The sequence below is a fragment of the Melozone crissalis genome, unplaced genomic scaffold (assembly GCF_028551555.1).
Source record: "Melozone crissalis strain CALT ecotype California unplaced genomic scaffold, PUWL_Pcris_2 ptg000016l_1, whole genome shotgun sequence".
Lineage (NCBI taxonomy): Eukaryota > Metazoa > Chordata > Aves > Passeriformes > Passerellidae > Melozone > Melozone crissalis.
In genome coordinates, this window is record NW_026535794.1 from 5,843,917 (window position 1) to 5,860,587 (window position 16,671).

The 16,671-nt window shown below is 45.6% G+C and overlaps 1 protein-coding gene across 1 annotated transcript in view; it reads left to right on the top strand.

Annotated features, from left to right (window-relative positions):
* The first annotated feature begins 3,689 nt into the window (after window positions 1–3,689).
* LOC128935769 (sodium channel protein type 5 subunit alpha-like) overlaps window positions 3,690–16,671 on the top strand; it is a 218,077-nt gene continuing 205,095 nt past the window's right edge. The window contains exon 1 of the mRNA XM_054274301.1: window positions 3,690–3,762. The gene's annotated coding sequence lies outside the window, so the exon portion shown is untranslated. The remainder of the gene's footprint in view (window positions 3,763–16,671) is intronic.

Below are 16,671 nucleotides of genomic sequence, written 5' to 3' on the forward strand. Positions count from 1 at the left end.
CAGTGCTCACTTTGTGGGGAAAAAGGCTATTTTTTAAGGGAGAAGTGAAGAGAAAGATGACACCAACTGATCTCCCATAGTATTTTTTTTGCTGCTGGTACTTACTCCCACCTGACATGCACATTTATTAGGTTTCTGCTAACTTGCCTGTACTTTTTCAGACATTCAGTAAGCCAGCATTACCTGACTGTTTCTTGCAGAGGGGAAGATTTTGGCAAGGCAGCACAGGTTTAATAATTTTTTTTCTCTCTGATTAGCCTATGGGGCTCCAATTAGCATGGCTATTTCATGGTTAGTGTTTGCACTTGGAGGTCTCCTGTGCCAAGGGTGTTCCCCCATTTGCTGTTGGATTTGGAGATGCTGATTTCATTGTGGGCTCCTGGCTTACATTTCTGGGTCTTCTGAAGGGAGGCAATTTAAAAAGAGGAAGCCAAAAAGCACATAAATTCTTGAAGAGTGGGGGAAAGGATTATTTTTTAGGGGGTAGAAAACGGGGGAACCACAGCAGTCCTGCTCCTGCAGGGAAGAAATTTCAAAGGTGGCTTTCCTTCTTTTGTACTTCTTCCTACCTTTTATTAATCTAATTTATTCCCTTTGTAAATATTGCTGTTTTTTTCTATAAGCTGAGTTCAGACTGAGCTGATTTCATTATCACAGGATTGAGGATTTTCTAGTATTATGAGTAATTTCTGTATTTGTAAAGACACATGAAACAGATGGGTCATCCTGGTGGTTCAATGAGGTTTTAATAGTGTTTCGTCCCTCTGTAAAAAAAGCAGTAGAGTTAAAAATTTACAGAAGAATTCTCTTATAGACTGCAAAAGAAAGTCAAGAAATTATTCAGGACCAGTGTATTGGACATTAGGTGGAATTTTGTGGCTTTTCCCTCCTTTCCTTGGCTGTGCTACTAAATCTGTGACAGTAAGATGTTGCCTGCTCTTCACCTTGAGATCACTGCTATTGCAGCTCTGAAAGAACAAGGGAGGACAGAGGGTTTACGTTCATAAATTCTGACTAGAGTAAGAATGGGATGGAAAAGAATACAAAAAATATTTTCATATATAGTAGTATAAAATGCATTTAATATAAAATATAAAAATGTTCTACATAAAATATAAATACATTTTAATATATAATATTAAGTATATAATACTAAATATACATATATTTAATATTATATATTTAATGTTATATGTGAAAACATATTTATATATTTTAATATCCATATATTTATTTTTTCATATAAAATAAAAATTCCCTCAAATTTTTTATTCAGCCCCAAAAACGCACCAACACGTGTTGTGTCATCAGCACAGAGCATTGTGCTGCAGTCTGTGAATCACAGAATCACTGAGGCTGGAAAAGACCTCCAAGATCATTGAGTCCAACCATTAAATTTACTCCTCCTTCACAGGAAGCAGCTGTAGGTTCATGTGTCTTCTCTCTGTATAAGCCTAACTACCTCACAATAATATTTTTTAGCTGTTTGGGGCAAGAAATTCCATTTTTTGATGTCATGGCTCTGTGACAGGAGTTTCTGAAGGTCTGAATACCCCTGGGAGTGTTTCTGGGTGCAGAGAGCACTGTTAGGGTGGGACCATACTGTGACCATCCCAGTGTGGAGGATTTCCAGCAGAGCTCTGCAGCTGGGATGAGCAGAGTGACCCCAGCAGCCATCCTTGCACAGCTTTCTCACTCTGGTGTGAATTCTGGTTTTGGTTGAATTTAAATAAGATATTGGAAATCCACTAAATATCACTGAAGAGATGTTGTTGCTCTTGTAATTTAGAGGTGTCCTGCAGAGATGTGTTGGCACAGTGGCTGAGATGCCAAGGACTCACCATTTGCCTTTATGGGGTTGAAGATGTGCCCACCCCATGATCTCTTTGGGTCCTCATGAGAACCTGCTTCCCTTTGAGCAGCCACTCTTCAGCCTCATGTTGAGAGGTTAACATTTGAGGATTTCTCTTCCTTTGTCTTCTGCCTCTTACATCTTCCAGTGGTGATCTAAGATTTCATAGGCTCTGTTCCCCAGATTCATCTTTTTCTGCCTTTTCTTGGTCTTCATTCCCCTCCATCTCCTGTTGATTGTTATCTTTTTCCAGTCTCTGACTTCCACTCTCTCTTCTCACTTCCTTCTCTCTTCTTCCTCACCCAGCTCTTCCCTATGATGCACTCCATCATTTCCTGCATTTCCAGAATCTTTGCACATTTTGAACCCCTCAGTCAATAATTCCCTTGAGCATGAGCGTGTCCTTGAGCAGACACCTGCTCTTCCTCAGCTGTCCACTCTTCTTGAGTGAACAACTGCCTTCCCAGAGCCACTGCAGCCCCTCAGGTTTTTCTCTCAATGGAAAAAATGCTCTTTTCCCAGCACCTTTCCCCAACCTGAGCTGCTGTCACCTGAGTAATGGTACAGCTCCACACTCTCTCCAGAGTGGCAGCAGACACTTCCCAATACATCACTGAGGCAATAAAGCAATCCCAGCCTCCTGTTTGTCCAGTTTTACCTCAGTAATTTGAAGGGTTTTTCAGAAGTTTCTTTCTTTTACTACCTTGAATACTTCACGTGGCTGGAAAATCCTACTACTCTCTTCACCTATGTCTATCCATCCATGATCTTCCCAGTCACTGCTGGGCTGCCTATTTTGGGTGAAAGCTGCTGTTCTCACTCACTGGAATCACTGTGCTGTAACCATGATCTAGGGAGCTGTGCCTTGAGGCGAGGAGCTCTGGGTCAGGCAGCTGCAGGTGCTCACTCCCACCTGATGTGCACATTTATTAGGTTTTGGGAGGATTGGGGTTTGGTTGCGGTTTATCAGAGTGTCCAGCTTTGGCACTGTTCACACCTCCCTGTGTGTGCTGAGGGATCCCTTGCTGTGTCCTGCTGCCAGAGCCTCTCCTCCATCCCCTTAGCCCTGATTAAACCCTCTCTGTCTCCAAGGTCCCCATGGCACCCCCCACTTCCACTGCAGCTTCCCCCATCCTTCCCCATCCCACCTTTCCTCTCCCCAGTCATGTTCATTGCGCCTCACTCCTTAGACCATGGCACCAGATGTGACACTTGGGGACAGGGCTTAGTGGCAGATTTGGCCATGCTGGTTTCAGAGTTGAACTTGATGCTCTTGGAGGTATTTTTGACTCTGACAATATCGCTCCCTCACACATTTCCCACTGCAAAACTAGACAAGCCTATGACTCTAGCAGTCTATCATCCCGTTTTACTGGGCCATTTTTCATCCCTTTCTTCTCAGCCCTTCTCATCCTTCTTTCCTCCCCACTTTTCTGTCAAAATTTCTCCTTCCCTGCCTGTCCCTCCGCCTCGCTCCGCTGCCGGCCTGCTGCTGCCGCCGCCTCCCCGCCATTTCCCCTCACGCCGTGCCCCACCGGCGGCAGGGGGCGCTGCGGGCCCGCCCCGGCCGCGCTCGGCGGGGCGGGCGGCGCCTCCCCTCCCTCCGTCCCTCCATCCCTCCCTCCTTCCTTCCCTCTATCCCTCCCTCCATCCCTCCCCACTCCCCCCCGCCGCCCGCCCGCCCGGCCGGGGCTGCGCTGGCTCCGCTCCGCTCCCGCGGCAGCCGCACAGACGGCGCGGCGGCTCCGAGCCATGCGCGCTCGGCGGCGGGCGGGCAGCGCGCTCCGCGCACGGCAGCCGGGCCCTTGCTCCCCGCGGGACGGGACCGCTCGCGGACTAAAACTCTGTGGATACAATGAAGTGGCTCTGGGACTCTTGGTGGTTTAGCAGGAAAAATTAAATAAACCAATGTAAGTTTCTCTCTTTTTTATTTTGTTCCGTTTGTTGGTTTGCTTGGTAATAAAATGATAATAAAAAAAAAAAAAGGAAAGAAACGGAAAGGATGCCCGGTTCAGAGCGTGTCGCGGAGGAGGAATGAGCAGTGCTGGGGTTTTCCCTTCCCAAAGTTTCCCTGGAGGCGGCACGGGCACCGCGACCGTCCCGTCCGAGCAGGGTGCGGAGAGGGACCGGGGGCTGGAACGGAGGGAAGTTGGGACAGCAAAGCTTGTGCTGGGCTGTAGAAGCAGAGGATATAGAATTTATATAGATAGAAATGCATATTGCTGTTTAAAGGTAATTCTGGCAGAGATTCGCTTTAGTTTCCATCTTGCTTCCGCACCCAGAAGTGCCGGGAAGAGCCAGCAAGGCAGAAAATACTCTGCAATTGTTCAGTTGATGTTATCCGGTGTCAGATATGTGTGAGTGGAAATGTAGTGGCAGGTGTTGAAGGGAAGAAATGAACTGGAATGGTCATTTCTGTGGCGGCAGGGGAAATGTATCGTTCTTCTGTATGGCAAGGGTGTTACTGGTATTACTTGTTATAAGAACTGGCATATTTTAAGTGTGTTTATTAATGGCACCAAGCAACTCAAAGCTGTTTGTAAAACACCTTGGCTTAAAAATTTTGGCGTCACAAATTAAAAACTTGACTTGGCTCATGTAAATAAAAGCAAATCGGGGAGAGCTGCGCTGCACTCCAGCAAGGTGATAATGATTTTATCAAGGCAGCCCTGAGGGGAACAGTGACATACTGGGAGCACCGTGAGACAGAACAAAAGCTAAATTAAAACAAAACTTATGCAACCGAAGCGTGGCTGCAATGGGAATAAATCAGACCTTTCAATTCTGTTTGTCTTGGAGATTTGGGTGAGGAGGTGGGGATGAGCTTCCAAAAAGTGAATAAGCACACGAGCCAGGCACATCTATGGCAACAGGTCCCGTTTGGCCATGCAAAGGGTGAGCTGAGCCTTGGGAGTGCTTGAGCCGAGCTTTTCCAGTCCCAGCCGGGGCAGAGGCTGCTCCTGCAGACGAGCCTTGGATCCGGAGTTGGTGGCCCCGATTTCTGCCCCTGCCGGGCTGGAGAGCAGCTCTCCCCAAAACACAGGGTGGATGGTGGAATAAACACGGTGATTCAAAGAGGATTTGTCAATACTAAAAATAAACAGGCCCGCAGATGTGTCCTAGAGGGTCACGTCCAGGCACGGCATTTTCGGGGCCAATGAGCCGATTTCGGCGATTTTCCTTCTGTGTGTCCTGTCCAAGGTGCTGAAGTTCATTTTGCTGCAATTTCCCAGGATTTCGGGGTTTGGCAGAAGTGGTCTTGGAGGCTTTCCGTTGTCTTAAACGGGAGAGGGGGTTCCCCCCCGGGTGGCATGAAGAAAAAGCAGGGATGTGTTTCCAGACACGTATATTTGATCCGTGCTTTTGGCGTGGGGAAGCAGACCAGGTGGAGACGCAGATGGATCCGGCAGATCCCATAAGCTTGTGGTGGCAGAGAATTGGAAAGGTCAGAGCTGTGAGGCAGTGAGGAGTTAAACCCTCTGATTCGAATGGACCAAGAAAGTGGTGGTTTTGGATGTGTTACTTCTGCTGGTTTGGGTGCATTGCCTTGATGAGACGCTGTTCCAAAAAAGTTCAGGGGAGCCCAGCGTCAGGATGGGATGGGAATGATACAGCTGGATTTGGAGTGATGTCCATTGGTTTTGTTAGTGTTTTTTTAATCTTGTGTAGCCTTTTCAGGTGGCAAATGTGGTTGACAAAAAGCTTCAGTGACAGAGGTCCTTAATAAAAAATATTGTGTCTTTTTGGGGCAAATGTCTCAACATGTAAGCAATGGAAGTTGTGGTATTTTTAGATTAATGTGCCAAGAGCTCTCAGCCTTGAATAGTGGAGTTTATGTAACTTTGGTAGGGGGGCAGATCACAATATTGCCAGGAATAATCACAGATTAATATTTTCCTGAACTTGCTCATGACTGGAGTTGGGTGTTGTAACGTGGTTTTTCTCAGCTCTTGCCGCTCGCTCTGAATCATCCACAGCTCAGCTTTGCTCTTCTGTCTGAGGCTCTGAGGGCTTTACAGGCAGGAAGGGTCAGCTTCTAAAGCTAGAGCTCTCACACAGAAGTGGTTTGTGCTGCAAGGAGCCCTGCAGATTTAAAGCATGCCAGGGCTCTGTACAGTGTGGCAGAACGGATCCTGTTTCATGCCCTCAATCATTCGTCAGAGGTCACAAAGGTATTCAGTTGCATCATTGGGTATGTAGCCCAAATGCCTTGACCATGAAGGGGGTATGTAGACCACGAGACTTTGTGACTCTGAATGACAGCTCATGGGTACGGACTTTAAAACTGCAACAGAGTTGAGAGCATTTTATTCCTGGCTTGAACCAGAAAGTGGCCTCGGTTCTCGCTGTGATGGACTAACACCTGTGGCACCAACTACTGCCCCCCAGGATCTTTACTTGTGACAGGAAAAGGTTGAGTAGTTACTGTGTTCTTGATCTAAACACGTTGTCAAAATTATGTTTAAAAATTTACTGATGGGAAATGTCATCCTGACTGGGGGATTAATGAAATATAGCTACTATAAATTTCTTGAAATATCCTATTTATGTTGGATAGGGCTTAATTTAACTTATTACCTTTTTCTGTTTAGTGTCTTGAAGGTGTATGGGAGTAAAGAACATTTTGGGTTGCATATTAAACCATGTTGGTGGTCATTTGGAAATCCTAGTCCTGCTTTGCAGAATAAACTTGTTGGCATCTGTTATCACCTTTAGTGCCTTAGTTTGTGAAAGCTCAACTTGAAAAGCATGGAAGGGATCTGTTGTTTTGAGAGGGTGGGTGCTCAGTTCGTCCTGAAATTTGCTACCTCAGGAGTTGTCTCTGATGATTTACTCTGGAAAATTATAGCCCTGATTGTTAAAAGATGACAACAACTAATTTCTCAGTTCTCTGAAATAGAACTTTGGTAACTCAGAAGCAGTATCACTCTTAAATATCCACTTGAATTTCTGTTTTGTGTTCACACATTGTCTCGAGGTAGGGCCTTAATCATGGTATAAAGCAATTTATAGTTGGAGTTCTGTCATCACTTTTCCCTCCTTTCACCATCCAACCTGGAGCAAAATACATGAACTCTGTTGGGTATATTTCTGTTTGCTTGTAGTGAATATCGCTTCCATGATGTCATGGATGACTGCAATCAGTTCAGATAAACATGTGTTTATTTATCCTTTAAAAAGGATCATCCTTATGAACACCTACCAAAAGGAAACCCTGGCAATGTTTCTATTGATCTTGGTTTATTATTTACTCTGCAGACCAAACTGAGGAGCCCACTTTGACCTGGCTCCGTCTCTTTGGGTTTCTCTTGCAAAGTGACAGTTTCTAAATCAGGAAGGAAATCAGGTCACATTTCTGGCTCTACAGGATTTATCTCATTGCTCTTCTTTCAAAGTAATTAGAGTTGCTAATAATGAGGAAAAGAAAACTTTTCCAGAACTGGAATGTCCCTAACTCCTCTCTCCTTCTGGCAGTTTTTGTGTCACTGAAGAGACCCAGGTAGTTCAGAAACTTTGTTGTGTAGGATCCTTCTGCTCTGTTGCATACACGGTGTCTTCCTTTCAATGCAGCTGCAGGTGATCTGCTCACCTTTATAAATGTATCTTCTTTCCCTTAGAATTGTGTTTCCTTATTTATTTCCCAATTATTCTGGAGCTGGTGGTACTAGCTCCAAGCTGTCCCTTTGTAGTGAGTGAGATCCCAGATTTCAGCTTTGGAGAAGAAAAATAACACATTTATTACAGTTATCCCCTGTCCCAGTCCCTCAGCTGGCTCAGGACAGAGTGATTTTGTTCAATTCATGCAGTACCAGCTGTCACAACCACTGTTTGTGCCCCTCTCTTTCTGGTTTCTAACCAGTCTGAGTTCACAGAGGCAAATTCCCATGAAAGATGGCAAAAGAACCACAAAAATTCCCTCTCTCCTCACACTCCCACCTTTGAGGAGGTGTAGCTTGGCCTCCCACCAGGAGGTCACCTTGTGAGTCATTAAAGTGCAAATTTTTGTCTAAAGATCCCTTATCTTTCATGGCAAAAACATGCCTCACTGCTCTTTGTATGGAACAAAGCCTTTGTTAATCACTGTTCTGCATAACAAGAATGGCCTGAGTTTTATTTTTATCATCATATTGCAAGAGCTTTTTGAATGTAGAGATTTGACACATCAAATAATACTGTTGTACCAAAACAGGCAGAAAAAATTAAAAATTCTGCTAAGCTCCAAGTTTTCCCTTTAACCTTTTTTATTTAATTGTAAAATTAGAAGTTTACTTTTATGTCGTGGAAAAAATAAGTCCATACTTCATTGAATTATTTGTTTCATCTCTCATCTTGAATTGAGTTTTCCCAGTTTGCTAAACTTTTGCTTTTACTGCAATGCTGAGAACCCTGCCAACAGGTTGTAGATTCTTTTTAAAGCTTTCTGGATCCCTTAGGCACTAAAACTGCTCTGCATTCAAGTTATTGTTTAAAAGATATCTGCAACTTGTACTTTATTAGTTTTTAATCCAACTCTAGTATTAAATATCTAAAACAGTTTTACTGATTTTATTTGCAAGTGTGTATAAAAGTTAGGTGGCTGAAAGCAGACCATGGGCGTAATTAAGGTGTGTTGGAAGAAATTAGTCATTTTCAATATTCGTGGCACTTGAAGGCTGACTGTGAACTCTAAGCCAGGTTTTAGGGTTTTCAAGGTGTCTTGGGAAGTGGGAGTTGTGCCTGAGGTTTTTTTTTCCTGCTGATGTTAAGTCTTTAGAGAAAACAAAAAAATCTGTGTCATACAAAGTCGTGGAAAAACTTGTTCATGGGCAAATTTTTAAGACCCATTAGCTAAAGATAGATTAGAGACTAACTTTTTAAGTCAAAATCCATTCTTAAAGACTGTATTAGTTCTAAAATGATTTTTCTATGTTTCTTTTCCTTATCATAATGAAATGGTAACTTTTACCCCCTAAAAGGTACAGTTTTGTTAGAGGCTGAATACTCCACTGGTGTTCCTGGCTGGCTTGCAGCAAGTTGGGTCTAACAAGCTTTGCTTCAGGTTTAACAGAACTTTGGGCTTGGGAAACCAAAACAGGACAGCACAGAGGGATAATTTCTGGTAATTTCCAGGGAAAAAAATCCCCCCCTGTAGGAGCCAGCTCAGATTTTGTGCCCCACTGCCAGCCCTATTCCAGCCCTCCAAGGAGCGTCCCTGCTGCAAGGTAAGACACTGCCCTGGGAAATGAACTTTAAAGAAAGAGATGATAAGGAAAAAAAATAAAAGCCCCCTCCCCATGGTGTAAAGCTCATAAAGAGGAGCAACGCATTCAAAAAGTTTTGGTTTTCACCTGTCGTGCAGCCACCAGAAGTGGGCAGAGGTTTAGGGAGAGCAATGTTAGAGGGAGGCTTTTGGGGAGAGGAGAAAGGAGCATCATTAAAGCGTTACAGCCTGACCTGTAGACAGGCACTTAGTGTTGTCTGAGGCCTGACACGCTGCTAGCACGTTACATAATGCACAATTATAAAATCACACTAAAGCCTCTTTAAAATACCTGCCTGATTATAACAGGGTAATTATGCCGCGTTTAATAGAGCTGAGTGCTGCGGGGAAGGGACCCCCCCTGCACCAAACTTGCTCCTGTGCCTTCCACCCCGGTGCCATCCCCTTTGGAAGCCCCAGACCCTCCCCAAGCCCCCCGGGTGTGTGCCCGTGCCCCGTTTCGCTCTCGTGTTACAGGGCTCGTCCTTTCCTTCCGGACGCGTTTCTGCCTGTCGCTGCTCCCCATATTAGTCCAGCCGGCGCGGCGTGACGCGGCCGCCCTCTCTCCCTCCCCGGGGCCGAGCACATCGCCTCCGGTGCATTGCCCAGCCCTGTCCCCAGCCTCGGGCACGGCACATCGCCTCGGCTGCGTGCCCAGCCCGGTCCCCAGCCCTGTGCCCCGGCTCCGGCACCGCGCATCGCCCCCGGCGCGTCCCCAGCTCCGGCGCCGCGCTGTGCCCCCGTGTGCTGCCCAGCCGTGTCTGCAGAGAGAGGGTCTGCAAAGCACTGCAAGTATCTCAACGACTTTTTAATTTATTGATTTCTTTCCCCCCCTCCATCTCTTCATCTCTTTTCAACAGCGTCTCACGTCGGGAGGGCCGGTCCGGCTCGATGCGCGCGTGTAGTTCCCATTCAGCCGCTCCGTGGTCCCTTGGGAGATCGCCCCAAGTTCCCCCGGTTTGCCGAGGTTTCCCGCAGCTCTTCCCTTCCCCTCGTCCGTCAGACGGAGGCATGAGTCCTCTCCTCGGCTCTGCCGGCGTAAATCCAGATCGATTTGTTCGACTTCAGCAGAGCTAATCCAGATTTACGCAGCCCTTTCCCCGAGGACTTCCCCCGTTTTGCGCTCTGGGTGACCGTCAGTGGGCCAATGTCAAAATGCATCTGATCCAGGCAGATTCCCTGTCTACAGATATTAATTATTCCCTGGCAAAAGTTTCTGAGGAAGAGCAGTTGGGTTTGAAAATAATATACAAATTGTGTGGCTAATTTTAGAAAGTAAGGGGGATTTTTCCCCCTCCTGTTGAAACTAAATATAATTTGAAAGATAATGTACAAAGACTTAAATATAGCCTGCAATTATACATGGCATATGAATAGTTTCTCTTGGTTTTAACATGTTTGGTTTATTTTTCCATCTTTCTCAGCAGACAGCTGTTAGATAAAGGGAGAAAAGTAAATAGTTCTTATGAAACCATACGTCATAGCTACAAGGAATAATTAAGAAAAAGGAATTATCATAATTATAAGGGAAGATAAAGACTAAACAAATCCTTTCTGTGCTCTATCCCATTGTCCCATCATTTTATAACACCTCTGTAGTAGTATTTTAGCTTAAGAAGTACTTAAGTGCTTCTAGAACAAATTTCCTGTAGGTCCATCATGTTCCTGTTCCTGCTGGATTCAGGCAGTTTTGAACTGAGTCTCTGGATCCTTCATGGGAAGATAAAATTGGGGTAGAAACTTTCCTAGGAAAATCCCTGGGTTCTTGACTTCCCTCGCCCTTGGTGGAAATTTTACTTGAGTTATACTGAGTTTGCTTTTCTAAGAATTTGCTCCACTTGACAACCTCCAAAAGTTTTGTTGCTTCCGCACGGTGCCTGAGCAAGCACCTGGAAGGTGTACAGATGTCCTGGCGTGAACAACTTGCTTTTTCTGGCAGTTGTGGAACACAGTTCTGCTCCTCAAGTGCTATTACACCTGGAAAAAATTGTTCTTTTTGGTTAAAAGTTTCTTGGGGTTTTCCCTGCGTTATGAAACCTGATCAGTGCTGGGCTGGCGAGTCTTGCTGTGAGTGTTGTGTGCTCAATAGTCAGCACCAAGTAAAGCATTTTAGCTGCTTCTAAGGACAGGCCAGAAAGAACCTGGGAACACTGCACTGGGTCACACATTGCCTTTTTTTACTCAGGTATGGATAATGGCATAAAAGACCCTCAAAAATAATAATAACAACAATACTAAAAAGAAACCCCAAAATGATGGCTGTAGACTCCTGGGAACAAGGCGAGTGGCTGCCTATGAGGCTGTGATCCAAAAACATTGAAACATTCTGGGCTGTGGTTTTCTTTTATTAATTAGTCTAAGTGATGTTCAGAACTGAAACCAAGGCTTTTAGACACATCTCTGGTGCCTAATTCTGCTCAGTGTCTCATAACAGGGTGAATCAGGAGACTGTTTATTGAAGTCAGTGATGCAGTGTCGATGTAAAAGCGACAGAAGGGAGATGGAGGATTTGTTTACGAGCAGAAAAGTCCCCTGGACAGTTTAACACTAACAGAGAAAATTACTGAATAGCTGTAAAGCACAGAGCTTAAATGTAGCTGAAATAAGTCTTCTGGAGCATTTCCAGAACTGTTTTAAGGGCCTGATCCAGAGCCTGATGAAGCCAAAGGTAAAGCTCTTTTTGACTTCTTCAGATCCAACATTATATTTCAAAACATCATTGCGTCTCTGGAATTCTCTAAGGCTGTGTCCTAGGTGGTTTTTAATTAACTGTTATGCCAGATGTAATGTCTTTTGTATCCCTTTAGTACTTAGATTTGTTAGGTATAAGAAATAATAGCATAATGCCTTTGTTGCACAGGAAATTCTGATTTTCTGTGTAGTCATTAGTTGCATAAACCATTGAAACTCATCTTTTGTTGCTTGGCTTGTCCATTGGTTTACCGGTGTGCATCTGTCTTATTCTGTAGCTTTTGAACCCACTGGACAACTTGATTCAGAGGTTCAGGACTAAGGGAGGTTTGGCATTTGCAAGTGCTGTTAAAGGATGTTGCTGGGTTGAGAGTAGAGAGGCTCAAAAGAGCATCATATGTAAGAAAGGGCCTGTGTGGTGACCCAGCCACATACATTACAGAATTTTTATTGTGTTATTCCATATTATTGTCTATTTTATGTTTAGTGTCCCATTGTTAGGCCAGTGACTGCTTCACCTCCATCACCCAGGTCCGTGAGATCAGGTAATACCAGGTGTTGGTTGTAATTGCATTGTTTTAAAGAGAGCTTGCAAACAAAGCCCTGGGGTCTGAGTGCATTTTGAAATGATCTGAAAAGGCTCCATCATGTGGATTCAGCACTGGATCCAAGCCTGCTGAGGACCCTCATTGTCTTCAGGAGGTTTGTGTCTGAGGAGGAGTGGGTGTCAGGGGTTGGGTACCCAGGGTGCCTTGAGCTGTGAGGGAGCCTGATCCTGTTGAAAGGCTGGAGGAGGTGACAGAGGGACAAAGACGATGTCCCCTCCTTCTTTAATCCTGCAGCTGAGTCTCCCTCTGTGCAGGGGGGATGTTTGACTGTACTGGCACTGCTGCCCACTTATGTGCATCAGATAGGGATTTATAACTATATGTAAAGGACAACTTCTATTTGTCTTTTATATTATAAAAAACATAATATAAAATTATGTATTTATTTAAAAAATCAGGAATAAAGCAAGGATATTGAAAATGCAATTTACAGGTCCATTTTGGTGGGAGCTGGCCTGTCTGTTGTGGTGTCAGACGGGACATGTGTGCCCAGCTATTGCAAGAAGCTGGTGCCAACCAGGCTGAGAGGCAGCAGGGACCATGCTGAGGATCCCCTGCCTGGTGTGCACCCTTGCAGCGAGGCTGTGGCTGCTTCTCCCCCAGCCCAGCCCTGCCCATGGCTGCGAGGAAGGGAAAATGGAGGGTGTCCCTGACCCCGGTAATCTCCAGCTGCCACCGAGCCTCCCGGGAGGCACCCGTGGCCAGCACAGATTAACACAGCCCACAGCAGGGACTGGCCCGCAGCCAGCATGGCCCTGGGATCAAAGGAGCATGGAGGTGGCTGGGAGCCACCTTGGGGCCCCTCCTCCTCGCCTCGCTCTGCTGCAGCCTTTGCCTTCCCTGCTGGATCAAACCCACCCTCTGCAGACCAAAGTGCTGCTTCCCCTGTGCCTTGAGCAGGATGTTGGTGTCCAAGGTGTGCTTCCAGAGCTGACAACTGGATAAAGTCTTCTTATGGAGTGAAGGTGACAGTTGGTTATTGTTTTTGATACTAGGAAATATAGAGGGAGGTTAATTGAAAGTGTATTGATGACAAATGATTTGGATAATGTAGGGATGTATGGTTTAATTCTTTGATAAAAAAAAAATAAATGTCAAGATAAAAAAAAATGAATGCGTAAAATTCAGCATCTTGCTTGGGGAGTGACATGGATGTGTGCTGGCTGCCTTTTTTCTTTCTTGATGGGCAGAAACAGGGTGTTGTGACCCCAAAGGATAGAGGATGGTGGTGCAAAGCTGGGAACATCATGACGATGTCACAGGCAGAGCCAGTGCAGAGGCTGGGAACCATCTCTCAGGGTCTCTGCTGCTCAGAGTGACTCTGAGACACGTACAAGCTTCTTTTTCCCAGCCTGGCAGTCGAAGAAGGAGTTAGGACTTTTCTTTTCTCACTCTCGAGGTTGTTTATTGTTTCTTATTTATAAAATTCTGTCTCTGACTTGCTGAGGTCTGTCTGGCAGGTCAGATTGAGGCACACTGGCTGCCCCCAGGGCAGTGTCATCTTTTTATACTAAAACCTATGTGTACACTAATTACAATAACTTCCCAATACCTATCACCTATGTTAGACAGTGAGCTTCTACTTTAAACTAATCTAAAAGCACCAACATCACAGAAGACGGAGGCTAAGAAGAAGGAGAAAGGCTGGACGTGCCTAGATTCTTCTAGCTTGCTTCTTGAACTCTCATTCTAAAAACCTCAAAAATCTTTTTTTTTTTTTTACTTTGTGACAAACTAATTATTATTCTACTTAAACTTTTGTGGCTTGCAAATTTTCATATAAGGTTGGTTATTGTTTTTTCTAAGGGCTAAATCAAAGGCACAGGGCTCTTGGGCTCTGTGCCAAGGTCTCTGAGCCCCCTGGACAAGGACTTGAGTCTTCCAGGGCAGCCAGAGGAATTTCTTGGGTTCTGACATCCATCATGAGGATGTCACAGGCAGACTCAGTGCAAGGCACACCATGAGCTGTGCCCAGTTCTCTACAGTGTCCCTGCCAGTCCAGCCACCTCTAGGAGGAAAGGAGCAGGAGGGAACTTTTGTAGCATTATTTTAGAGTTTCAAAGGTCACAAGGAATCAGAAAAAGCACAGAAATTGGCGTCACAGCACTGAAAATGGGGTATTTGAGTGGCAAGCTGGTGCCTTGATTTGGTTTGCAGTGGGTGGTCTAAGAAGCTTTATTTCTGTTAGAAAAGTTCTTTTTGAGGGCTGTTTGTTTGTCAGGATCAGGAGGAAGGTGGTTTAAAACTTATTTTGGGGAGATTATCAGTGTTGTCCCCATCAGTTCCAGCAGCCCTCATGCCTCAAATCACAGAGCCCTTTCAGGGAGGTCCCTCATCCCATGCACTCCCTTTGGACACCTTGATTTTCAGCTTCTCATCCCTGGGCTGATAGCAGCTCTGTGCTGAGCAGCACTGCACAGCCACACAGCTGCCAACAACCAGCCCTGGGCTTGAGAGGTTTGTTTTCCAAGGTGGGGCTGGTGCCAGCTGCTCTGTTTCTATGGTGTGATGGTCCCTGGGGGTGGCCAGGGATCAACCCTGCCTTAACTTCTGTGCACCTGTTGTGTTACCCCTTCCCAAAGTCCTGCTCAGGCAGGAAACAACATGAGCAGCAACCTGGAGGAATGGCTTTGCAAGGGAATTTTCTCATCTCACTTCTGTGGTCCAGAGTCCCACTGTGAATGCAGAGCATGATCACTTCATGCTCATTTTAAATTGTGCCAGCTGAACATGCATGCTAGTTTACAGGACTGTGTAGCAGGACTCAAAAAGCAGCATCTCACACATTTGTGTCTGTGGGATGTCAAATATGTTGAATATTTTTTCCCAATGCCAGTTTGAAAGTTGGTTTTATAGTCACAGCTAGCATTGCAAATGTCTGAGTGGTTCCCTGGTACATGATTTCTTCCAGGAGGCTCCTACAACTTTAATGAATGTGAAAGTTGTGATTTGCATGGGAGATCATTGCTTATAGCAATACACAATGTATTAGGCTACCCATCAGTCTTGCTGTTAGAGCACTCTGCAGAATTCAATAAGCAATGTTATTTACTCAGTTGTTTTTAGGAGCTTGAAAAACTTCCCAAAATGTCTTATAATCCAGGAAAAAGCTTTCCTGCAAAGCAAGTTTGCTTCATTGATTGCATTTCTTCACTTTGGTTACTGAATGGCAGGCTAAAAATAAATTTTAAAAAAACCAAACCAGTATTGAGATCAATCGCTAATTGATTTTGACTTGTCATATCCAGTTAAAAGCAGAACCAATGCTTTCTGAAATGTTACTGATGTTCTGGAGCTTTGTAAAGCTGCATATGAGGGAATGCATCAATAGCAGAGTGTAAGATCTCTTAATTTGGGCTTCATATGGAGTTTTAGGCACGTAAATGTCAGACTAAAGTTCAAGGGTTCATCAGAGTCCTGGGAGGATCTCCAATGCCAATGAAATTCCTATTAAAAACTGTCCTGTGAGGCTTTGCTGCCTGCAAATGCTGGTTTCTTGAAACAAATGTTGCATGGATGGTTGAAGAAAAGGCCTTCACAGGGTAAAGGGGTGGCTGAAGAGAGTTCCTGGGCAGGAAACAATGAAGGAGCTGCTGTGGGGTATGCCACAAGAGCCAAGCTCAGCTGCTTTGCTCGTGCAGTGCCATCATCCTGGAGGGCAGGGACAGTCTGTGTGGCTCTGTCCCCACACCTCCAGTGGCACCAGGGGCTTGGGTTGCATCCCCAGTGCTGGAGGCGCTGGGAATCACTCTTTCCCAGAAGCAGGAGGGCAGGCAGGCACCAACCCCTCTGTGCTGTGCTTGGCATCACCCCCACAGCTCCCCATCCTCACCTCGCTCTCCAAAAGCGCCTCTCGGCTGGCTCTGCTGGGGCTGATGCTCTTCCGGATGGTTTTCCCTGGACTGCCAGCCTTGTGCCTTGGAGGGGGGATGGAGGGAGGGGAGAGCCAAAACAGAGCACAGCCTATTTTTAGGCTGCCTATCTCCCACTCCCTGGAAGGCTGGGTGCCAATTAGGTGGTGTGGCGGGGTGACGCTCGCCTGTCTGTAACGCAGCATGCCAGCAGAAAGGGAGCAGGGCTTGGAGACATCTTCCTGCACCAAGGGCCCCCGAGCCTGTCTAGGTTTTTATTTTGTGCTGTTGCATCTGCTCATTTTTATCTGGGTGGCTTCCTCCTCCCTCCCATCGCAGTTTATAACAGGGCTCTGTGCACACTGTGTTGTGAAGCCCAAGTACGTGAATTTGGCTTGTGCTTTCTGTTCCTTTTGTAGTGGGATAAGA